Here is a 25,467-nt window from a genome sequence, read left to right on the forward strand (position 1 = left end):
ACCTGCTGGGCAGCAGATCACACAGTACTCGTTTGGGTTGGTTGGTCCCATACAGAATCTCTCCATGCTGCCTAATGTTTTCCTAACGTCACACTCGTCACGTACTTCACTTTTATATCAAATTCACTTCGGAGAGGTAAAGGAATTGCATGAAAATCTGCAGAGCTAGCGGCGTCAAAATTAACACACATACTTGATGTGACTCAAAAGCCGAACGAGTTACTTTCCGACGTTGTTTTAGATGTGCAAGTGCCAGTCACACCTCGCGGTGAGGCCACTCTGCCGTTCATTTCGCTAGTTAACACATGTCTTGTTGTCTGTCTTTCAATCTCAAGAACATCTCCAAGCACAAAATGCTCAACAGCAACATTCAGACGGTTTCGTACTGCTCAATTGCTACGTTAAAACGATATGTTTCTTTTTCAGAACTGGAAAAACACGACCGTGACAGGATTCGAACCTGCAATCTTCGGATCCGAAGTCCGACGCATTATCCATTAGTCCACACGGTCACTGACGTCCAAGTATAACTTTTATACGACTCATCTCAAAACGCTCACACCCCCTGAGGAATTTGCTTTCGTTCCACACAGCTGCTGCCCCTTACTCTTCACCACCCATTCGTTACATTCAACCTCTTATGAGACCGACCAAACATAGACAGGAAAACAAGACCACACACTTTGCGCATTTGGAATCGATGGCAGGGTGTTCCTCGCCGCATTTTCTACGATGGCCATTTGCTACTTCTGCAGAAGCGTCGGCGGCGGCGGCGACGACGACGACGACCGCGAGAGGCTCTGAGATTTGTGAGAAATACATCTATAAAATGTAATTCAGACTGCCTCGTCCCACCTTATGCCGTACCGCTTTGGCAAATGCTTTATCTGCGCCATTCGCCTTAATCACATCTGAGAGTAATTCTTAATAATACGCCTGTCGCTAATTGTTCCTCATCACAGATACTGCTTTCTATACGGCCACGACGCGCAACTGATTTCCAAGATTCGTCTTCCTCCTGTGAGGATGGAACTCACGACCCCTGGCTTACTAGACCAATGCTCTACCACAGAGCGAAACAGGCGCCGCCTAGCGGCACTTTTGCGTACTTTGTCCGTACGGTCGTCTGAATCATCAGACTTCAGCTGACAACACTTCATATTTTCGACTAATATTTGCAGCTATGGCGACCCATTACTGCTTGGCTACACATCTGACACGTAGCCGTGTTCTCTCCAACCAAAACCACTTGCACTTCAGAACATGACTTTCACACATGTCTACAAAATCACCTTCACTTCAAATACAGTTTTCTTGCGACTGATGGAGACGTAGGCAAATTTTAAAGTTGCTATTTCCATTACATCACGTTAATCAGAAAATCGGTAATTCACATCTGCAGCGGAGAAAAATTCCGTTCCGCCCAGCGTAGGGCTCGAACCCACGACCCTGTGATTAAGAGTCTCATGCTCTACCCACTGAGCTAGCCGTGCTGCCTCGTTGGATACCTGCTGGGCAGCAGATCACACAGTACTCGTTTGGGTTGGTTGGTCCCATACAGAATCTCTCCATGCTGCCTAATGTTTTCCTAACGTCACACTCGTCACGTACTTCACTTTTATATCAAATTCACTTCGGAGAGGTAAAGGAATTGCATGAAAATCTGCAGAGCTAGCGGCGTCAAAATTAACACACATACTTGATGTGACTCAAAAGCCGAACGAGTTACTTTCCGACGTTGTTTTAGATGTGCAAGTGCCAGTCACACCTCGCGGTGAGGCCACTCTGCCGTTCATTTCGCTAGTTAACACATGTCTTGTTGTCTGTCTTTCAATCTCAAGAACATCTCCAAGCACAAAATGCTCAACAGCAACATTCAGACGGTTTCGTACTGCTCAATTGCTACGTTAAAACGATATGTTTCTTTTTCAGAACTGGAAAAACACGACCGTGACAGGATTCGAACCTGCAATCTTCGGATCCGAAGTCCGACGCATTATCCATTAGTCCACACGGTCACTGACGTCCAAGTATAACTTTTATACGACTCATCTCAAAACGCTCACACCCCCTGAGGAATTTGCTTTCGTTCCACACAGCTGCTGCCCCTTACTCTTCACCACCCATTCGTTACATTCAACCTCTTATGAGACCGACCAAACATAGACAGGAAAACAAGACCACACACTTTGCGCATTTGGAATCGATGGCAGGGTGTTCCTCGCCGCATTTTCTACGATGGCCATTTGCTACTTCTGCAGAAGCGTCGGCGGCGGCGGCGACGACGACGACGACGACGACGACGACGACGACGACGACGACGACCGCGAGAGGCTCTGAGATTTGTGAGAAATACATCTATAAAATGTAATTCAGACTGCCTCGTCCCACCTTATGCCTTACCGCTTTGGCAAATGCTTTATCTGCGCCATTCGCCTTAATCACATCTGAGAGTAATTCTTAATAATACGCCTGTCGCTAATTGTTCCTCATCACAGATACTGCTTTCTATACGGCCACGACGCGCAACTGATTTCCAAGATTCGTCTTCCTCCTGTGAGGATGGAACTCACGACCCCTGGCTTACTAGACCAATGCTCTACCACAGAGCGAAACAGGCGCCGCCTAGCGGCACTTTTGCGTACTTTGTCCGTACGGTCGTCTGAATCATCAGACTTCAGCTGACAACACTTCATATTTTCGACTAATATTTGCAGCTATGGCGACCCATTACTGCTTGGCTACACATCTGACACGTAGCCGTGTTCTCTCCAACCAAAACCACTTGCACTTCAGAACATGACTTTCACACATGTCTACAAAATCACCTTCACTTCAAATACAGTTTTCTTGCGACTGATGGAGACGTAGGCAAATTTTAAAGTTGCTATTTCCATTACATCACGTTAATCAGAAAATCGGTAATTCACATCTGCAGCGGAAAAAAATTCCGTTCCGCCCAGCGTAGGGCTCGAACCCACGACCCTGTGATTAAGAGTCTCATGCTCTACCCACTGAGCTAGCCGTGCTGCCTCGTTGGATACCTGCTGGGCAGCAGATCACACAGTACTCGTTTGGGTTGGTTGGTCCCATACAGAATCTCTCCATGCTGCCTAATGTTTTCCTAACGTCACACTCGTCACGTACTTCACTTTTATATCAAATTCACTTCGGAGAGGTAAAGGAATTGCATGAAAATCTGCAGAGCTAGCGGCGTCAAAATTAACACACATACTTGATGTGACTCAAAAGCCGAACGAGTTACTTTCCGACGTTGTTTTAGATGTGCAAGTGCCAGTCACACCTCGCGGTGAGGCCACTCTGCCGTTCATTTCGCTAGTTAACACATGTCTTGTTGTCTGTCTTTCAATCTCAAGAACATCTCCAAGCACAAAATGCTCAACAGCAACATTCAGACGGTTTCGTACTGCTCAATTGCTACGTTAAAACGATATGTTTCTTTTTCAGAACTGGAAAAACACGACCGTGACAGGATTCGAACCTGCAATCTTCGGATCCGAAGTCCGACGCATTATCCATTAGTCCACACGGTCACTGACGTCCAAGTATAACTTTTATACGACTCATCTCAAAACGCTCACACCCCCTGAGGAATTTGCTTTCGTTCCACACAGCTGCTGCCCCTTACTCTTCACCACCCATTCGTTACATTCAACCTCTTATGAGACCGACCAAACATAGACAGGAAAACAAGACCACACACTTTGCGCATTTGGAATCGATGGCAGGGTGTTCCTCGCCGCATTTTCTACGATGGCCATTTGCTACTTCTGCAGAAGCGTCGGCGGCGGCGGCGACGACGACGACGACGACGACGACGACGACGACGACGACGACGACCGCGAGAGGCTCTGAGATTTGTGAGAAATACATCTATAAAATGTAATTCAGACTGCCTCGTCCCACCTTATGCCGTACCGCTTTTTTTTTTTTTTTTTCCTTTATTGTGATTTTAATACCTGTGACAAACAGGTAGGCCGGCAGCGGACCAAGTATGCCGCTCTTCGGCCTCAGAGTATACAAGAACAGAGATGAGTGAGATATAAAAACAATCAAGACGGCGGGGTACAAACAGTAGACAAAACAGAGTTAAAACGGAGTCGGTCACGTGCGTAGCACAATGGATAAAAGCGGAGAAACAAGGTGCACAAACGCAGATGGCAGATGGCCACACGTGAACCAGCGGAGCACAAACGACGAATCACAAACACACTGCAGGAGAGTCGAGGCACAAACACATGCGATGGTCTTCGGCGTAGGACGATGAAAGTAACTGATGGAAGACAGCAGAGTCGTGGCCTGCCAAGGGGAAAAGGTGTGGGGAAGAGGAGAGAGAGGGGGAGGGGAAGATGCCAGTGGAGGAGAGGGATGGAGGAGAAGGGGGAGGGTAGGGGGAGTGGAAGCCCAAGGAGAAAGGGGAGGGGAGGGAGGGAGAGAAGGGAGAGAGGGTGCCCATAGGAAAAGGAGAGGAGAGGGAAGGTAAGGCTCAAAGTTGGTAGGAGGGGTAGATGGAGGGGAGGAGGGCATCATCAGGGAGGGGGAGTTGACGGAAGCCACCGAGGGAGAGGGTGTGGAGGGTGTAAAGATGGAGAGCAGGTGGGATATAGGAATGCAGGCGCGGCAGCGGGTTGGGGTGGGAGAGGATGGGAGAGACAAGAGGGTGTGGAGGATCAAGCTTGCGGGAGGTGTAGAGGATCCGTAACCGTTCGAGGAAAAGGAGGAGGTGCGGGAAGGGAATCAGGTCATAGAGGATCCGCGTGGGGGAAGGGAGACGGATGCGATAGGCGAGGCGGAGCGCATGGCGTTCTAGGATCTGAATGGACTTGTAGAAGGTAGGAGGGGCAGAGATCCAGGCGGGATGAGCATAGCAAAGGATAGGACGGATGAGGGACTTGTAGGTGTAGAGGATGGTGGAAGGGTCCAGACCCCATGTACGGCCAGAAAGGAGCTTAAGGAGGCGGAGGCGGGAGCGTGCCTTGGCTTGGATCGTCCGGAGATGTGGGTTCCAGGAGAGGCGACGGTCGAGGGTGACACCAAGGTACTTGAGAGTAGGTGTGAGGGTGATGGGACGGCCATAAATAGTAAGATAGAAATCAAGGAGACGGAAGGAACGAGTGGTTTTGCCTACAATGATCGCCTGGGTCTTGGAAGGATTGACCTTGAGCAACCACTGGTTACACCAAGTGGTGAACCGGTCAAGATAGGATTGGAGAAGGTGCTGGGAGCGTTGCAGGGTGGGAGCGAGGGCAAGGAAGGCAGTGTCATCGGCGTACTGGAGAAGGTGTAGGGGAGGTGCAGGTGGAGGCATGTCTGCCGTGTAAAGGAGGTAGAGAAGAGGGGAAAGGACGGAACCTTGGGGCACACCGGCGGAGGGGTAGAAGGTGTAGGAATCAGTGTTGTGGATGGTGACATAGGAAGGACGGTGGGAAAGGAAGGAAGCGACCAGACGGACATAGTTGAGAGGAAGAGCAAAGGTTTGGAGCTTGAAAAGGAGACCGGAATGCCACACACGGTCATATGCGCGTTCGAGGTCGAGGGAAAGGAAGATGGCGGAACGACGGGAATTGAGTTGTTCGGAGAGGAGGTGAGTGAGGTGAAGGAGGAGGTCATCGGCGGAGAAGGACGGCCGAAAGCCACATTGGGTAGGGGGGAGGAGGCGGTGTTGGTGAAGGTGCTTGTGTAGGCGGCGGGTAAGAATGGATTCCAGGACCTTGCTGAAGACCGAGGTAAGGCTGATGGGACGGTAGGAGGAGACAGCGGAAGGCGGTTTGTCGGGCTTGAGGAACATCAGGATCCGGGAGGTTTTCCACAGGTCGGGGTAGTAGCCGGTGGACAGGACCACATTGTAGAGCCTGGCCAATGTGGAGAGGAAGGAGGCAGGAGCTTCACGGAGGTGACGGTAAGTAACACGATCGTGACCGGGAGCAGTGTTGCGTTTAGGGCGAAGTGTAGCAATGATATCTTGAGTGGTGATTGGGGTATTTAGTTCTGTGTGTGTGATGTTGTCCAAGTACTGGAAGCCAGGAGCAAGCGGGGGGACAGAGGTATCAGTTCGATCACGGACATCAGGAAAGAGGGAATAATCGAACTGGGGATCGTCAGGGATGGTAAGGATATCGGAGAGGTAGGAGGCGAAATGGTTGGCCTTACTAAGGGCATCAGGGAAGGGGTGGTCATCATGAAGGAGAGGGTAGTAGGGAGAGGGTTTAGATCCGGTAAGGCGGCGGAAGGCTGACCAGTACTTGGACGAGTTGATAGGTAAGGTGGCATTAAGACGGGTGCATGTCTGTCGCCAGTCCCGGCGTTTCTTTGCCGTGAGTAAGTTCCTGATGTGTCGCTGTAGTTGCCGGTGGCGTCGTAGTGTGTCCTGGTCACGTGTGTGAAGGAAGGCACGGTAGAGCCGGCGGGATTCACGCAGGAGAAGGACGGCCTGTGGGGGTAAGGTGGGGCGGTGCGGATGGATGGCAATGGTAGGGACGTGGGCCTCCACGGCCTCAGACAAGGTCTGCTGGAGAAAGGAGGCAGCACGGGTAACGTCATCAGGTTGGTGGTAGGTGAGGGGGTGGCTATCGACCTGGAGAGCAAGGGAGTCCCGGTAGGCATTCCAGTTGGCACGGGAGTAGTCATGGACATATTTCGGGGGAGGGTCATGGCGCGGGTCGGGACGTGGGCGACGACCGTCTGATACAGTGAGGAGGACAGGGAGATGGTCACTGCCAATGGGATCAAGGACGTCCACCGCTATGCGGCCAAGCAGGGTGGGGGAGGCTAGGACGACATCGGGAGTGGTATTGGATTCAGGGCGGGTGTGTTGGGGAATTGGAAGGACGTCGCCTTGGAGGGTGGCAAGGAACCGATGCCACCGCCGTAACTGGGCGGCAGAACGACTATGGATGTTAAGGTCGGCGGCGATCACGTAGGAGGAGAAGGTACGGTCGATGTGGGAAAGGAAGTCGAAAGGAATAGGTGCAGCGGGGCGGACATAGATGGTGGCACAGGTAAGGGTAAGGCCGGGGAAGAAGAGACTAAGGATCAAGTGTTCTGTGGGGTCAGGAAGGAGGGGTTGGAGCCGGACAGGGATCTGGCGGTGGTGGCCAATGGCAACTCCGCCACGCGCTATCTGGAGTGGATTGTCAGACCGGTGAAGGAGGTAGGGCGAGGTGTGGACGGTGTGGTGGGGCTGAAGAAAGGTTTCGTTCAGAAGGAAGGCATCCACACGGTGGGTCGTAAGGGTATGCATAAGGAGGTGCTTGTTGGTGGGAAGGGAGCGGATGTTATTGAACAGGATACGGTGCTGTCGTGCCATAATGGGAATTTAAACGAGGGAGTCGAGACGGGAGAAGGTGAAATGGGCCTGGTTGTGGGAATAGGTGGCGTAGGTGTTGAGGTGGAACACGGAACGGGCAGCGAGGGAAATCTGGTGGAGGGTGTGGGGACGCTGAAAGGGATGGACGTTCTGGAGCACTATTGTGACGAACCTGATGATGTCCTCTGCGGTGGGGGGAGGACGGAGGGAATTGCCAGGAGGGGTGGGGTCATCCAAAGGGCGGAGAGGAACAGTGAGTTCAGGAGCGGATGGAGGAGGTCGAGCCTTGCATTTCTGGGAGTAGGTAGGGTGTTGGAGGTTGCAGGTATTGCAGGAGGGAGGAGACTGAAGGTGGGGGCACTGCCGGAGGAAGTGCGCTTGCTTACAATGCGGGCAGACTGGGGCCTCGCGGCACTCTGATGTTGGGTGTGCGTTATAACGCAGACACCTCTGGCAGCGAATGGATTGTGGTGGGGAGCGGGAGGGGTCAACCTTATACCGGCGGTGGAAGAGGAGGGCACCCTCCTTAAGGAGATGGTCGATGGAGGGAGCGTGTTCGGAGAAAACTCGCATAAGGCGAGTGGGGCCCGCAGAGTTGAAAATGCGGCGAACAGCTCGCACCTCCAGGTACGGGTGGGCCTTCAACTCCGCCAGCACCTCTTCCTCCGTGATCGTCGGGCTAAGCCGAGTGATCACGGCGGTGAGGGTCGGCGGGCGACGTGGGGGTTGGGGTTGACGGGGGGAGGAAGGGGAAGGAGCAGGGGCAAGGGAGGCATTAGGTCCAAATCGGGTGAGAGGAATTCGGGAGAGGATGTCGGAGTGTAGGGTAGGGCTTGGGGAGGTGATCAAGACAGAGTCCCTACGGGGGGTAAGAAGGGAGATGGGGGCTGCAGGGAAGTATTGGCGGAGGAGCAAGGTCAGGTTGCGGGCCTCCAGGAGAGAGGGATCAGGACGGGAGAGGAGATACTTGTAGGAGGGGGAGTTAGAAGAGGAAGTAGAGGGGGCTGGAGGGGAGACATCCATGGCATCTAGGGGTGGGGGAGGGGGAAGATGCTGGGACTTCTTGGGTGCAGAGGAGGCGGGGGTGCCACTGGGACGCTTAACAGCGGGGACAGGATGGGAGGAGGTGTGGGGCACAGGAGTGACGGGGAGATGACGGGAAGCGGCAGGTCCCGGTGTCGGTGCTGGTGCTGGTGCTGCTGTTGGTGCTGCTGTTGGTGCTGCTGCTGGTTGTGGCGCTGCTGCAGGTGGTGGTGCTGGCGCCGGCGATGGAGCGGCATGGGTCGTAGCCCGACGAGACACAACCCTGGCAGGGGCCGCATGAGTGGTGTGGGGGAGTGGGGGAAAGGGGTCGTGTGTGGAGGCTTGGGGAGAAGGAGCAGGGGATGGGGCGACAGAGGGAGCTGGGGTGGGAAGGGTGAGGAGGGGCGGGATATAGTAGGACGGGGGCGACTGAGCACACCAAGTAAGAGTAGTGGCAGCGAGGGAGGGCGTCGTATAGACGATGGCGGTGGTAGTGGCGGTGGTGGTGGGGGTGGTCATGATGGCAGTAAGGAAAACTGGAAACACAGAAAAGAAGAATGGGGACAGACAAGGGACAAAGTCAGGAACAGATTACAGATGACAGATGAGAGACGTCGAGGAGCGAAAGGATGAAGGCAAAGACGAAGACGAGAATAGCGACGACAACGAAAGCAGGAGAGGAAGACGAAGCACTGGGTCCTGGCGGCGGCGGCGGCGGCGGCGGCGGCGGGGGCCGGAAGCTGCGGCGGCGGCGGCGGCGGCGGCGGCGGCGGGGGCCGGAAGCTGCGGCGGCGGCGGCGGCGGCGGCGGCTGGGTCCGGAAGCTGCGGCTGGGTCCGGCGACGACTGCTACTGCAAAACTGGCGGCACTGGAAACTGCTGCTGCTGCTGCTGCTGCTGCTGGCGGTTCCGGAACTGCGACTGCGACTGCGACTGCGACTGCGACTGCGACTTCTGCGAAGCCCTAACACTTCGATACGTAGCAGTACTCTGCAAGGTATCGAAGGGCGGAACTCTTCCGAGGTCCGCCGAAGAATGCCGTACCGCTTTGGCAAATGCTTTATCTGCGCCATTCGCCTTAATCACATCTGAGAGTAATTCTTAATAATACGCCTGTCGCTAATTGTTCCTCATCACAGATACTGCTTTCTATACGGCCACGACGCGCAACTGATTTCCAAGATTCGTCTTCCTCCTGTGAGGATGGAACTCACGACCCCTGGGTTACTAGACCAATGCTCTACCACAGAGCGAAACAGGCGCCGCCTAGCGGCACTTTTGCGTACTTTGTCCGTACGGTCGTCTGAATCATCAGACTTCAGCTGACAACACTTCATATTTTCGACTAATATTTGCAGCTATGGCGACCCATTACTGCTTGGCTACACATCTGACACGTAGCCGTGTTCTCTCCAACCAAAACCACTTGCACTTCAGAACATGACTTTCACACATGTCTACAAAATCACCTTCACTTCAAATACAGTTTTCTTGCGACTGATGGAGACGTAGGCAAATTTTAAAGTTGCTATTTCCATTACATCACGTTAATCAGAAAATCGGTAATTCACATCTGCAGCGGAAAAAAATTCCGTTCCGCCCAGCGTAGGGCTCGAACCCACGACCCTGTGATTAACAGTCTCATGCTCTACCCACTGAGCTAGCCGTGCTGCCTCGTTGGATACCTGCTGGGCAGCAGATCACACAGTACTCGTTTGGGTTGGTTGGTCCCATACAGAATCTCTCCATGCTGCCTAATGTTTTCCTAACGTCACACTCGTCACGTACTTCACTTTTATATCAAATTCACTTCGGAGAGGTAAAGGAATTGCATGAAAATCTGCAGAGCTAGCGGCGTCAAAATTAACACACATACTTGATGTGACTCAAAAGCCGAACGAGTTACTTTCCGACGTTGTTTTAGATGTGCAAGTGCCAGTCACACCTCGCGGTGAGGCCACTCTGCCGTTCATTTCGCTAGTTAACACATGTCTTGTTGTCTGTCTTTCAATCTCAAGAACATCTCCAAGCACAAAATGCTCAACAGCAACATTCAGACGGTTTCGTACTGCTCAATTGCTACGTTAAAACGATATGTTTCTTTTTCAGAACTGGAAAAACACGACCGTGACAGGATTCGAACCTGCAATCTTCGGATCCGAAGTCCGACGCATTATCCATTAGTCCACACGGTCACTGACGTCCAAGTATAACTTTTATACGACTCATCTCAAAACGCTCACACCCCCTGAGGAATTTGCTTTCGTTCCACACAGCTGCTGCCCCTTACTCTTCACCACCCATTCGTTACATTCAACCTCTTATGAGACCGACCAAACATAGACAGGAAAACAAGACCACACACTTTGCGCATTTGGAATCGATGGCAGGGTGTTCCTCGCCGCATTTTCTACGATGGCCATTTGCTACTTCTGCAGAAGCGTCGGCGGCGGCGGCGACGACGACGACGACGACGACGACGACGACGACGACGACCGCGAGAGGCTCTGAGATTTGTGAGAAATACATCTATAAAATGTAATTCAGACTGCCTCGTCCCACCTTATGCCGTACCGCTTTGGCAAATGCTTTATCTGCGCCATTCGCCTTAATCACATCTGAGAGTAATTCTTAATAATACGCCTGTCGCTAATTGTTCCTCATCACAGATACTGCTTTCTATACGGCCACGACGCGCAACTGATTTCCAAGATTCGTCTTCCTCCTGTGAGGATGGAACTCACGACCCCTGGCTTACTAGACCAATGCTCTACCACAGAGCGAAACAGGCGCCGCCTAGCGGCACTTTTGCGTACTTTGTCCGTACGGTCGTCTGAATCATCAGACTTCAGCTGACAACACTTCATATTTTCGACTAATATTTGCAGCTATGGCGACCCATTACTGCTTGGCTACACATCTGACACGTAGCCGTGTTCTCTCCAACCAAAACCACTTGCACTTCAGAACATGACTTTCACACATGTCTACAAAATCACCTTCACTTCAAATACAGTTTTCTTGCGACTGATGGAGACGTAGGCAAATTTTAAAGTTGCTATTTCCATTACATCACGTTAATCAGAAAATCGGTAATTCACATCTGCAGCGGAAAAAAATTCCGTTCCGCCCAGCGTAGGGCTCGAACCCACGACCCTGTGATTAACAGTCTCATGCTCTACCCACTGAGCTAGCCGTGCTGCCTCGTTGGATACCTGCTGGGCAGCAGATCACACAGTACTCGTTTGGGTTGGTTGGTCCCATACAGAATCTCTCCATGCTGCCTAATGTTTTCCTAACGTCACACTCGTCACGTACTTCACTTTTATATCAAATTCACTTCGGAGAGGTAAAGGAATTGCATGAAAATCTGCAGAGCTAGCGGCGTCAAAATTAACACACATACTTGATGTGACTCAAAAGCCGAACGAGTTACTTTCCGACGTTGTTTTAGATGTGCAAGTGCCAGTCACACCTCGCGGTGAGGCCACTCTGCCGTTCATTTCGCTAGTTAACACATGTCTTGTTGTCTGTCTTTCAATCTCAAGAACATCTCCAAGCACAAAATGCTCAACAGCAACATTCAGACGGTTTCGTACTGCTCAATTGCTACGTTAAAACGATATGTTTCTTTTTCAGAACTGGAAAAACACGACCGTGACAGGATTCGAACCTGCAATCTTCGGATCCGAAGTCCGACGCATTATCCATTAGTCCACACGGTCACTGACGTCCAAGTATAACTTTTATACGACTCATCTCAAAACGCTCACACCCCCTGAGGAATTTGCTTTCGTTCCACACAGCTGCTGCCCCTTACTCTTCACCACCCATTCGTTACATTCAACCTCTTATGAGACCGACCAAACATAGACAGGAAAACAAGACCACACACTTTGCGCATTTGGAATCGATGGCAGGGTGTTCCTCGCCGCATTTTCTACGATGGCCATTTGCTACTTCTGCAGAAGCGTCGGCGGCGGCGGCGACGACGACGACGACGACGACGACGACGACGACCGCGAGAGGCTCTGAGATTTGTGAGAAATACATCTATAAAATGTAATTCAGACTGCCTCGTCCCACCTTATGCCGTACCGCTTTGGCAAATGCTTTATCTGCGCCATTCGCCTTAATCACATCTGAGAGTAATTCTTAATAATACGCCTGTCGCTAATTGTTCCTCATCACAGATACTGCTTTCTATACGGCCACGACGCGCAACTGATTTCCAAGATTCGTCTTCCTCCTGTGAGGATGGAACTCACGACCCCTGGCTTACTAGACCAATGCTCTACCACAGAGCGAAACAGGCGCCGCCTAGCGGCACTTTTGCGTACTTTGTCCGTACGGTCGTCTGAATCATCAGACTTCAGCTGACAACACTTCATATTTTCGACTAATATTTGCAGCTATGGCGACCCATTACTGCTTGGCTACACATCTGACACGTAGCCGTGTTCTCTCCAACCAAAACCACTTGCACTTCAGAACATGACTTTCACACATGTCTACAAAATCACCTTCACTTCAAATACAGTTTTCTTGCGACTGATGGAGACGTAGGCAAATTTTAAAGTTGCTATTTCCATTACATCACGTTAATCAGAAAATCGGTAATTCACATCTGCAGCGGAAAAAAATTCCGTTCCGCCCAGCGTAGGGCTCGAACCCACGACCCTGTGATTAAGAGTCTCATGCTCTACCCACTGAGCTAGCCGTGCTGCCTCGTTGGATACCTGCTGGGCAGCAGATCACACAGTACTCGTTTGGGTTGGTTGGTCCCATACAGAATCTCTCCATGCTGCCTAATGTTTTCCTAACGTCACACTCGTCACGTACTTCACTTTTATATCAAATTCACTTCGGAGAGGTAAAGGAATTGCATGAAAATCTGCAGAGCTAGCGGCGTCAAAATTAACACACATACTTGATGTGACTCAAAAGCCGAACGAGTTACTTTCCGACGTTGTTTTAGATGTGCAAGTGCCAGTCACACCTCGCGGTGAGGCCACTCTGCCGTTCATTTCGCTAGTTAACACATGTCTTGTTGTCTGTCTTTCAATCTCAAGAACATCTCCAAGCACAAAATGCTCAACAGCAACATTCAGACGGTTTCGTACTGCTCAATTGCTACGTTAAAACGATATGTTTCTTTTTCAGAACTGGAAAAACACGACCGTGACAGGATTCGAACCTGCAATCTTCGGATCCGAAGTCCGACGCATTATCCATTAGTCCACACGGTCACTGACGTCCAAGTATAACTTTTATACGACTCATCTCAAAACGCTCACACCCCCTGAGGAATTTGCTTTCGTTCCACACAGCTGCTGCCCCTTACTCTTCACCACCCATTCGTTACATTCAACCTCTTATGAGACCGACCAAACATAGACAGGAAAACAAGACCACACACTTTGCGCATTTGGAATCGATGGCAGGGTGTTCCTCGCCGCATTTTCTACGATGGCCATTTGCTACTTCTGCAGAAGCGTCGGCGGCGGCGGCGACGACGACGACGACGACGACGACGACGACCGCGAGAGGCTCTGAGATTTGTGAGAAATACATCTATAAAATGTAATTCAGACTGCCTCGTCCCACCTTATGCCGTACCGCTTTGGCAAATGCTTTATCTGCGCCATTCGCCTTAATCACATCTGAGAGTAATTCTTAATAATACGCCTGTCGCTAATTGTTCCTCATCACAGATACTGCTTTCTATACGGCCACGACGCGCAACTGATTTCCAAGATTCGTCTTCCTCCTGTGAGGATGGAACTCACGACCCCTGGCTTACTAGACCAATGCTCTACCACAGAGCGAAACAGGCGCCGCCTAGCGGCACTTTTGCGTACTTTGTCCGTACGGTCGTCTGAATCATCAGACTTCAGCTGACAACACTTCATATTTTCGACTAATATTTGCAGCTATGGCGACCCATTACTGCTTGGCTACACATCTGACACGTAGCCGTGTTCTCTCCAACCAAAACCACTTGCACTTCAGAACATGACTTTCACACATGTCTACAAAATCACCTTCACTTCAAATACAGTTTTCTTGCGACTGATGGAGACGTAGGCAAATTTTAAAGTTGCTATTTCCATTACATCACGTTAATCAGAAAATCGGTAATTCACATCTGCAGCGGAGAAAAATTCCGTTCCGCCCAGCGTAGGGCTCGAACCCACGACCCTGTGATTAAGAGTCTCATGCTCTACCCACTGAGCTAGCCGTGCTGCCTCGTTGGATACCTGCTGGGCAGCAGATCACACAGTACTCGTTTGGGTTGGTTGGTCCCATACAGAATCTCTCCATGCTGCCTAATGTTTTCCTAACGTCACACTCGTCACGTACTTCACTTTTATATCAAATTCACTTCGGAGAGGTAAAGGAATTGCATGAAAATCTGCAGAGCTAGCGGCGTCAAAATTAACACACATACTTGATGTGACTCAAAAGCCGAACGAGTTACTTTCCGACGTTGTTTTAGATGTGCAAGTGCCAGTCACACCTCGCGGTGAGGCCACTCTGCCGTTCATTTCGCTAGTTAACACATGTCTTGTTGTCTGTCTTTCAATCTCAAGAACATCTCCAAGCACAAAATGCTCAACAGCAACATTCAGACGGTTTCGTACTGCTCAATTGCTACGTTAAAACGATATGTTTCTTTTTCAGAACTGGAAAAACACGACCGTGACAGGATTCGAACCTGCAATCTTCGGATCCGAAGTCCGACGCATTATCCATTAGTCCACACGGTCACTGACGTCCAAGTATAACTTTTATACGACTCATCTCAAAACGCTCACACCCCCTGAGGAATTTGCTTTCGTTCCACACAGCTGCTGCCCCTTACTCTTCACCACCCATTCGTTACATTCAACCTCTTATGAGACCGACCAAACATAGACAGGAAAACAAGACCACACACTTTGCGCATTTGGAATCGATGGCAGGGTGTTCCTCGCCGCATTTTCTACGATGGCCATTTGCTACTTCTGCAGAAGCGTCGGCGGCGGCGGCGGCGACGACGACGACGACGACGACGACGACGACGACGACGACGACGACGACGACGACGACCGCGAGAGGCTCTGAGATTTGTGAGAAATACATCTATAAAATGTAATTCAGACTGCCTCGTCCCACCTTATGCCGTACCGCTTTGGCAAATGCTTTATCTGCGCCATTCGCCTTAATCACATCTGAGAGTAATTCTTAATAATACGCCTGTCGCTAATTGTTCCTCATCACAGATACTGCTTTCTATACGGCCACGACGCGCAACTGATTTCCAAGATTCGTCTTCCTCCTGTGAGGATGGAACTCACGACCCCTGGCTTACTAGACCAATGCTCTACCACAGAGCGAAACAGGCGCCGCCTAGCGGCACTTTTGCGTACTTTGTCCGTACGGTCGTCTGAATCATCAGACTTCAGCTGACAACACTTCATATTTTCGACTAATATTTGCAGCTATGGCGACCCATTACTGCTTGGCTACACATCTGACACGTAGCCGTGTTCTCTCCAACCAAAACCACTTGCACTTCAGAACATGACTTTCACACATGTCTACAAAATCACCTTCACTTCAAATACAGTTTTCTTGCGACTGATGGAGACGTAGGCAAATTTTAAAGTTGCTATTTCCATTACATCACGTTAATCAGAAAATCGGTAATTCACATCTGCAGCGGAAAAAAATTCCGTTCCGCCCAGCGTAGGGCTCGAACCCACGACCCTGTGATTAAGAGTCTCATGCTCTACCCACTGAGCTAGCCGTGCTGCCTCGTTGGATACCTGCTGGGCAGCAGATCACACAGTACTCGTTTGGGTTGGTTGGTCCCATACAGAATCTCTCCATGCTGCCTAATGTTTTCCTAACGTCACACTCGTCACGTACTTCACTTTTATATCAAATTCACTTCGGAGAGGTAAAGGAATTGCATGAAAATCTGCAGAGCTAGCGGCGTCAAAATTAACACACATACTTGATGTGACTCAAAAGCCGAACGAGTTACTTTCCGACGTTGTTTTAGATGTGCAAGTGCCAGTCACACCTCGCGGTGAGGCCACTCTGCCGTTCATTTCGCTAGTTAACACATGTCTTGTTGTCTGTCTTTCAATCTCAAGAACATCTCCAAGCACAAAATGCTCAACAGCAACATTCAGACGGTTTCGTACTGCTCAATTGCTACGTTAAAACGATATGTTTCTTTTTCAGAACTGGAAAAACACGACCGTGACAGGATTCGAACCTGCAATCTTCGGATCCGAAGTCCGACGCATTATCCATTAGTCCACACGGTCACTGACGTCCAAGTATAACTTTTATACGACTCATCTCAAAACGCTCACACCCCCTGAGGAATTTGCTTTCGTTCCACACAGCCGCTGCCCCTTACTCTTCACCACCCATTCGTTACATTCAACCTCTTATGAGACCGACCAAACATAGACAGGAAAACAAGACCACACACTTTGCGCATTTGGAATCGATGGCAGGGTGTTCCTCGCCGCATTTTCTACGATGGCCATTTGCTACTTCTGCAGAAGCGTCGGCGGCGGCGGCGACGACGACCGCGAGAGGCTCTGAGATTTGTGAGAAATACATCTATAAAATGTAATTCAGACTGCCTCGTCCCACCTTATGCCGTACCGCTTTGGCAAATGCTTTATCTGCGCCATTCGCCTTAATCACATCTGAGAGTAATTCTTAATAATACGCCTGTCGCTAATTGTTCCTCATCACAGATACTGCTTTCTATACGGCCACGACGCGCAACTGATTTCCAAGATTCGTCTTCCTCCTGTGAGGATGGAACTCACGACCCCTGGCTTACTAGACCAATGCTCTACCACAGAGCGAAACAGGCGCCGCCTAGCGGCACTTTTGCGTACTTCGTCCGTACGGTCGTCTGAATCATCAGACTTCAGCTGACAACACTTCATATTTTCGACTAATATTTGCAGCTATGGCGACCCATTACTGCTTGGCTACACATCTGACACGTAGCCGTGTTCTCTCCAACCAAAACCACTTGCACTTCAGAACATGACTTTCACACATGTCTACAAAATCACCTTCACTTCAAATACAGTTTTCTTGCGACTGATGGAGACGTAGGCAAATTTTAAAGTTGCTATTTCCATTACATCACGTTAATCAGAAAATCGGTAATTCACATCTGCAGCGGAGAAAAATTCCGTTCCGCCCAGCGTAGGGCTCGAACCCACGACCCTGTGATTAAGAGTCTCATGCTCTACCCACTGAGCTAGCCGTGCTGCCTCGTTGGATACCTGCTGGGCAGCAGATCACACAGTACTCGTTTGGGTTGGTTGGTCCCATACAGAATCTCTCCATGCTGCCTAATGTTTTCCTAACGTCACACTCGTCACGTACTTCACTTTTATATCAAATTCACTTCGGAGAGGTAAAGGAATTGCATGAAAATCTGCAGAGCTAGCGGCGTCAAAATTAACACACATACTTGATGTGACTCAAAAGCCGAACGAGTTACTTTCCGACGTTGTTTTAGATGTGCAAGTGCCAGTCACACCTCGCGGTGAGGCCACTCTGCCGTTCATTTCGCTAGTTAACACATGTCTTGTTGTCTGTCTTTCAATCTCAAGAACATCTCCAAGCACAAAATGCTCAACAGCAACATTCAGACGGTTTCGTACTGCTCAATTGCTACGTTAAAACGATATGTTTCTTTTTCAGAACTGGAAAAACACGACCGTGACAGGATTCGAACCTGCAATCTTCGGATCCGAAGTCCGACGCATTATCCATTAGTCCACACGGTCACTGACGTCCAAGTATAACTTTTATACGACTCATCTCAAAACGCTCACACCCCCTGAGGAATTTGCTTTCGTTCCACACAGCTGCTGCCCCTTACTCTTCACCACCCATTCGTTACATTCAACCTCTTATGAGACCGACCAAACATAGACAGGAAAACAAGACCACACACTTTGCGCATTTGGAATCGATGGCAGGGTGTTCCTCGCCGCATTTTCTACGATGGCCATTTGCTACTTCTGCAGAAGCGTCGGCGGCGACGACGACGACGACGACGACGACGACGACGACGACCGCGAGAGGCTCTGAGATTTGTGAGAAATACATCTATAAAATGTAATTCAGACTGCCTCGTCCCACCTTATGCCGTACCGCTTTGGCAAATGCTTTATCTGCGCCATTCGCCTTAATCACATCTGAGAGTAATTCTTAATAATACGCCTGTCGCTAATTGTTCCTCATCACAGATACTGCTTTCTATACGGCCACGACGCGCAACTGATTTCCAAGATTCGTCTTCCTCCTGTGAGGATGGAACTCACGACCCCTGGCTTACTAGACCAATGCTCTACCACAGAGCGAAACAGGCGCCGCCTAGCGGCACTTTTGCGTACTTTGTCCGTACGGTCGTCTGAATCATCAGACTTCAGCTGACAACACTTCATATTTTCGACTAATATTTGCAGCTATGGCGACCCATTACTGCTTGGCTACACATCTGACACGTAGCCGTGTTCTCTCCAACCAAAACCACTTGCACTTCAGAACATGACTTTCACACATGTCTACAAAATCACCTTCACTTCAAATACAGTTTTCTTGCGACTGATGGAGACGTAGGCAAATTTTAAAGTTGCTATTTCCATTACATCACGTTAATCAGAAAATCGGTAATTCACATCTGCAGCGGAAAAAAATTCCGTTCCGCCCAGTGTAGGGCTCGAACCCACGACCCTGTGATTAAGAGTCTCATGCTCTACCCACTGAGCTAGCCGTGCTGCCTCGTTGGATACCTGCTGGGCAGCAGATCACACAGTACTCGTTTGGGTTGGTTGGTCCCATACAGAATCTCTCCATGCTGCCTAATGTTTTCCTAACGTCACACTCGTCACGTACTTCACTTTTATATCAAATTCACTTCTGAGAGGTAAAGGAATTGCATGAAAATCTGCAGAGCTAGCGGCGTCAAAATTAACACACATACTTGATGTGACTCAAAAGCCGAACGAGTTACTTTCCGACGTTGTTTTAGATGTGCAAGTGCCAGTCACACCTCGCGGTGAGGCCACTCTGCCGTTCATTTCGCTAGTTAACACATGTCTTGTTGTCTGTCTTTCAATCTCAAGAACATCTCCAAGCACAAAATGCTCAACAGCAACATTCAGACGGTTTCGTACTGCTCAATTGCTACGTTAAAACGATATGTTTCTTTTTCAGAACTGGAAAAACACGACCGTGACAGGATTCGAACCTGCAATCTTCGGATCCGAAGTCCGACGCATTATCCATTAGTCCACATGGTCACTGACGTCCAAGTATAACTTTTATACGACTCATCTCAAAACGCTCACACCCCCTGAGGAATTTGCTTTCGTTCCACACAGCTGCTGCCCCTTACTCTTCACCACCCATTCGTTACATTCAACCTCTTATGAGACCGACCAAACATAGACAGGAAAACAAGACCACACACTTTGCGCATTTGGAATCGATGGCAGGGTGTTCCTCGCCGCATTTTCTACGATGGCCATTTGCTACTTCTGCAGAAGCGTCGGCGGCGGCGGCGACGACGACGACGACGACGACCACCGCGAGAGGCTCTGAGATTTGTGAGAAATACATCTATAAAATGTAATTCAGACTGCCTCGTCCCACCTTATGCCGTACCGCTTTGGCAAATGCTTTATCTGCGCCATTCGCCTTAATCACATCTGAGAGTAATTCTTAATAATACGCCTGTCGCTAATTGTTCCTCATCACAGATACTGCTTTCTATACGGCCACGACGCGCAACTGATTTCCAAGATTCGTCTTCCTCCTGTGAGGATGGAACTCACGACCCCTGGCTTACTAGACCAATGCTCTACCACAGAGCGAAACAGGCGCCGCCTAGCGGCACTTTTGCGTACTTCGTCCGTACGGTCGTCTGAATCATCAGACTTCAGCTGACAACACTTCATATTTTCGACTAATATTTGCAGCTATGGCGACCCATTACTGCTTGGCTACACATCTGACACGTAGCCGTGTTCTCTCCAACCAAAACCACTTGCACTTCAGAACATGACTTTCACACATGTCTACAAAATCACCTTCACTTCAAATACAGTTTTCTTGCGACTGATGGAGACGTAGGCAAATTTTAAAGTTGCTATTTCCATTACATCACGTTAATCAGAAAATCGGTAATTCACATCTGCAGCGGAGAAAAATTCCGTTCCGCCCAGCGTAGGGCTCGAACCCACGACCCTGTGATTAAGAGTCTCATGCTCTACCCACTGAGCTAGCCGTGCTGCCTCGTTGGATACCTGCTGGGCAGCAGATCACACAGTACTCGTTTGGGTTGGTTGGTCCCATACAGAATCTCTCCATGCTGCCTAATGTTTTCCTAACGTCACACTCGTCACGTACTTCACTTTTATATCAAATTCACTTCGGAGAGGTAAAGGAATTGCATGAAAATCTGCAGAGCTAGCGGCGTCAAAATTAACACACATACTTGATGTGACTCAAAAGCCGAACGAGTTACTTTCCGACGTTGTTTTAGATGTGCAAGTGCCAGTCACACCTCGCGGTGAGGCCACTCTGCCGTTCATTTCGCTAGTTAACACATGTCTTGTTGTCTGTCTTTCAATCTCAAGAACATCTCCAAGCACAAAATGCTCAACAGCAACATTCAGACGGTTTCGTACTGCTCAATTGCTACGTTAAAACGATATGTTTCTTTTTCAGAACTGGAAAAACACGACCGTGACAGGATTCGAACCTGCAATCTTCGGATCCGAAGTCCGACGCATTATCCATTAGTCCACACGGTCACTGACGTCCAAGTATAACTTTTATACGACTCATCTCAAAACGCTCACACCCCCTGAGGAATTTGCTTTCGTTCCACACAGCTGCTGCCCCTTACTCTTCACCACCCATTCGTTACATTCAACCTCTTATGAGACCGACCAAACATAGACAGGAAAACAAGACCACACACTTTGCGCATTTGGAATCGATGGCAGGGTGTTCCTCGCCGCATTTTCTACGATGGCCATTTGCTACTTCTGCAGAAGCGTCGGCGGCGGCGACGACGACGACGACGACGACGACGACCGCGAGAGGCTCTGAGATTTGTGAGAAATACATCTATAAAATGTAATTCAGACTGCCTCGTCCCACCTTATGCCGTACCGCTTTGGCAAATGCTTTATCTGCGCCATTCGCCTTAATCACATCTGAGAGTAATTCTTAATAATACGCCTGTCGCTAATTGTTCCTCATCACAGATACTGCTTTCTATACGGCCACGACGCGCAACTGATTTCCAAGATTCGTCTTCCTCCTGTGAGGATGGAACTCACGACCCCTGGCTTACTAGACCAATGCTCTACCACAGAGCGAAACAGGCGCCGCCTAGCGGCACTTTTGCGTACTTCGTCCGTACGGTCGTCTGAATCATCAGACTTCAGCTGACAACACTTCATATTTTCGACTAATATTTGCAGCTATGGCGACCCATTACTGCTTGGCTACACATCTGACACGTAGCCGTGTTCTCTCCAACCAAAACCACTTGCACTTCAGAACATGACTTTCACACATGTCTACAAAATCACCTTCACTTCAAATACAGTTTTCTTGCGACTGATGGAGACGTAGGCAAATTTTAAAGTTGCTATTTCCATTACATCACGTTAATCAGAAAATCGGTAATTCACATCTGCAGCGGAGAAAAATTCCGTTCCGCCCAGCGTAGGGCTCGAACCCACGACCCTGTGATTAAGAGTCTCATGCTCTACCCACTGAGCTAGCCGTGCTGCCTCGTTGGATACCTGCTGGGCAGCAGATCACACAGTACTCGTTTGGGTTGGTTGGTCCCATACAGAATCTCTCCATGCTGCCTAATGTTTTCCTAACGTCACACTCGTCACGTACTTCACTTTTATATCAAATTCACTTCGGAGAGGTAAAGGAATTGCATGAAAATCTGCAGAGCTAGCGGCGTCAAAATTAACACACATACTTGATGTGACTCAAAAGCCGAACGAGTTACTTTCCGACGTTGTTTTAGATGTGCAAGTGCCAGTCACACCTCGCGGTGAGGCCACTCTGCCGTTCATTTCGCTAGTTAACACATGTCTTGTTGTCTGTCTTTCAATCTCAAGAACATCTCCAAGCACAAAATGCTCAACAGCAACATTCAGACGGTTTCGTACTGCTCAATTGCTACGTTAAAACGATATGTTTCTTTTTCAGAACTGGAAAAACACGACCGTGACAGGATTCGAACCTGCAATCTTCGGATCCGAAGTCCGACGCATTATCCATTAGTCCACTCGGTCACTGACGTCCAAGTATAACTTTTATACGACTCATCTCAAAACGCTCACACCCCCTGAGGAATTTGCTTTCGTTCCACACAGCTGCTGCCCCTTACTCTTCACCACCCATTCGTTACATTCAACCTCTTATGAGACCGACCAAACATAGACAGGAAAACAAGACCACACACTTTGCGCATTTGGAATCGATGGCAGGGTGTTCCTCGCCGCATTTTCTACGATGGCCATTTGCTACTTCTGCAGAAGCGTCGGCGGCGACGACGACGACGACGACGACGACGACGACGACGACCGCGAGAGGCTCTGAGATTTGTGAGAAATACATCTATAAAATGTAATTCAGACTGCCTCGTCCCACCTTATGCCGTACCGCTTTGGCAAATGCTTTATCTGCGCCATTCGCCTTAATCACATCTGAGAGTAATTCTTAATAATACGCCTGTCGCTAATTGTTCCTCATCACAGATACTGCTTTCTATACGGCCACGACGCGCAACTGATTTCCAAGATTCGTCTTCCTCCTGTGAGGATGGAACTCACGACCCCTGGCTTACTAGACCAATGCTCTACCACAGAGCGAAACAGGCGCCGCCTAGCGGCACTTTTGCGTACTTTGTCCGTACGGTCGTCTGAATCATCAGACTTCAGCTGACAACACTTCATATTTTCGACTAATATTTGCAGCTATGGCGACCCATTACTGCTTGGCTACACATCTGACACGTAGCCGTGTTCTCTCCAACCAAAACCACTTGCACTTCAGAACATGACTTTCACACATGTCTACAAAATCACCTTCACTTCAAATACAGTTTTCTTGCGACTGATGGAGACGTAGGCAAATTTTAAAGTTGCTATTTCCATTACATCACGTTAATCAGAAAATCGGTAATTCACATCTGCAGCGGAAAAAAATTCCGTTCCGCCCAGTGTAGGGCTCGAACCCACGACCCTGTGATTAAGAGTCTCATGCTCTACCCACTGAGCTAGCCGTGCTGCCTCGTTGGATACCTGCTGGGCAGCAGATCACACAGTACTCGTTTGGGTTGGTTGGTCCCATACAGAATCTCTCCATGCTGCCTAATGTTTTCCTAACGTCACACTCGTCACGTACTTCACTTTTATATCAAATTCACTTCTGAGAGGTAAAGGAATTGCATGAAAATCTGCAGAGCTAGCGGCGTCAAAATTAACACACATACTTGATGTGACTCAAAAGCCGAACGAGTTACTTTCCGACGTTGTTTTAGATGTGCAAGTGCCAGTCACACCTCGCGGTGAGGCCACTCTGCCGTTCATTTCGCTAGTTAACACATGTCTTGTTGTCTGTCTTTCAATCTCAAGAACATCTCCAAGCACAAAATGCTCAACAGCAACATTCAGACGGTTTCGTACTGCTCAATTGCTACGTTAAAACGATATGTTTCTTTTTCAGAACTGGAAAAACACGACCGTGACAGGATTCGAACCTGCAATCTTCGGATCCGAAGTCCGACGCATTATCCATTAGTCCACATGGTCACTGACGTCCAAGTATAACTTTTATACGACTCATCTCAAAACGCTCACACCCCCTGAGGAATTTGCTTTCGTTCCACACAGCTGCTGCCCCTTACTCTTCACCACCCATTCGTTACATTCAACCTCTTATGAGACCGACCAAACATAGACAGGAAAACAAGACCACACACTTTGCGCATTTGGAATCGATGGCAGGGTGTTCCTCGCCGCATTTTCTACGATGGCCATTTGCTACTTCTGCAGAAGCGTCGGCGGCGGCGGCGACGACGACGACGACGACGACGACGACCGCGAGAGGCTCTGAGATTTGTGAGAAATACATCTATAAAATGTAATTCAGACTGCCTCGTCCCACCTTATGCCGTACCGCTTTGGCAAATGCTTTATCTGCGCCATTCGCCTTAATCACATCTGAGAGTAATTCTTAATAATACGCCTGTCGCTAATTGTTCCTCATCACAGATACTGCTTTCTATACGGCCACGACGCGCAACTGATTTCCAAGATTCGTCTTCCTCCTGTGAGGATGGAACTCACGACCCCTGGCTTACTAGACCAATGCTCTACCACAGAGCGAAACAGGCGCCGCCTAGCGGCACTTTTGCGTACTTCGTCCGTACGGTCGTCTGAATCATCAGACTTCAGCTGACAACACTTCATATTTTCGACTAATATTTGCAGCTATGGCGACCCATTACTGCTTGGCTACACATCTGACACGTAGCCGTGTTCTCTCCAACCAAAACCACTTGCACTTCAGAACATGACTTTCACACATGTCTACAAAATCACCTTCACTTCAAATACAGTTTTCTTGCGACTGATGGAGACGTAGGCAAATTTTAAAGTTGCTATTTCCATTACATCACGTTAATCAGAAAATCGGTAATTCACATCTGCAGCGGAGAAAAATTCCGTTCCGCCCAGCGTAGGGCTCGAACCCACGACCCTGTGATTAAGAGTCTCATGCTCTACCCACTGAGCTAGCCGTGCTGCCTCGTTGGATACCTGCTGGGCAGCAGATCACACAGTACTCGTTTGGGTTGGTTGGTCCCATACAGAATCTCTCCATGCTGCCTAATGTTTTCCTAACGTCACACTCGTCACGTACTTCACTTTTATATCAAATTCACTTCGGAGAGGTAAAGGAATTGCATGAAAATCTGCAGAGCTAGCGGCGTCAAAATTAACACACATACTTGATGTGACTCAAAAGCCGAACGAG

General features: G+C 49.4%; 13 non-coding genes across 13 annotated transcripts; all 13 read right to left on the minus strand.

Annotated features, from left to right (window-relative positions):
- Positions 1–1,420: 1,420 nt before the first annotated feature.
- Positions 1,421–1,493, minus strand: Trnak-cuu (transfer RNA lysine (anticodon CUU)). Its single transcript has one exon. It is a non-coding gene; the product is annotated as a tRNA-Lys (tRNA).
- Positions 1,494–2,956: 1,463 nt separating this feature from the next.
- On the minus strand, positions 2,957–3,029 carry Trnak-cuu (transfer RNA lysine (anticodon CUU)). Its single transcript has one exon. It is a non-coding gene; the product is annotated as a tRNA-Lys (tRNA).
- Positions 3,030–9,946: 6,917 nt separating this feature from the next.
- On the minus strand, positions 9,947–10,019 carry Trnan-guu (transfer RNA asparagine (anticodon GUU)). The gene has a single exon. It is a non-coding gene; the product is annotated as a tRNA-Asn (tRNA).
- A 1,457-nt stretch (positions 10,020–11,476) lies between these two features.
- Trnan-guu (transfer RNA asparagine (anticodon GUU)) lies at positions 11,477–11,549 on the minus strand. The gene has a single exon. It is a non-coding gene; the product is annotated as a tRNA-Asn (tRNA).
- A 1,451-nt stretch (positions 11,550–13,000) lies between these two features.
- On the minus strand, positions 13,001–13,073 carry Trnak-cuu (transfer RNA lysine (anticodon CUU)). Its single transcript has one exon. It is a non-coding gene; the product is annotated as a tRNA-Lys (tRNA).
- A 1,448-nt stretch (positions 13,074–14,521) lies between these two features.
- On the minus strand, positions 14,522–14,594 carry Trnak-cuu (transfer RNA lysine (anticodon CUU)). The gene has a single exon. It is a non-coding gene; the product is annotated as a tRNA-Lys (tRNA).
- A 1,478-nt stretch (positions 14,595–16,072) lies between these two features.
- Positions 16,073–16,145, minus strand: Trnak-cuu (transfer RNA lysine (anticodon CUU)). The gene has a single exon. It is a non-coding gene; the product is annotated as a tRNA-Lys (tRNA).
- A 1,427-nt stretch (positions 16,146–17,572) lies between these two features.
- Trnak-cuu (transfer RNA lysine (anticodon CUU)) lies at positions 17,573–17,645 on the minus strand. Its single transcript has one exon. It is a non-coding gene; the product is annotated as a tRNA-Lys (tRNA).
- Positions 17,646–19,093: 1,448 nt separating this feature from the next.
- Positions 19,094–19,166, minus strand: Trnak-cuu (transfer RNA lysine (anticodon CUU)). The gene has a single exon. It is a non-coding gene; the product is annotated as a tRNA-Lys (tRNA).
- A 1,442-nt stretch (positions 19,167–20,608) lies between these two features.
- On the minus strand, positions 20,609–20,681 carry Trnak-cuu (transfer RNA lysine (anticodon CUU)). Its single transcript has one exon. It is a non-coding gene; the product is annotated as a tRNA-Lys (tRNA).
- Positions 20,682–22,123: 1,442 nt separating this feature from the next.
- Trnak-cuu (transfer RNA lysine (anticodon CUU)) lies at positions 22,124–22,196 on the minus strand. The gene has a single exon. It is a non-coding gene; the product is annotated as a tRNA-Lys (tRNA).
- A 1,448-nt stretch (positions 22,197–23,644) lies between these two features.
- On the minus strand, positions 23,645–23,717 carry Trnak-cuu (transfer RNA lysine (anticodon CUU)). The gene has a single exon. It is a non-coding gene; the product is annotated as a tRNA-Lys (tRNA).
- A 1,445-nt stretch (positions 23,718–25,162) lies between these two features.
- Positions 25,163–25,235, minus strand: Trnak-cuu (transfer RNA lysine (anticodon CUU)). Its single transcript has one exon. It is a non-coding gene; the product is annotated as a tRNA-Lys (tRNA).
- Positions 25,236–25,467: the final 232 nt, after the last annotated feature.

Source organism: Schistocerca gregaria, chromosome 11, assembly GCF_023897955.1.
Source record: "Schistocerca gregaria isolate iqSchGreg1 chromosome 11, iqSchGreg1.2, whole genome shotgun sequence".
NCBI lineage: Eukaryota > Metazoa > Arthropoda > Insecta > Orthoptera > Acrididae > Schistocerca > Schistocerca gregaria.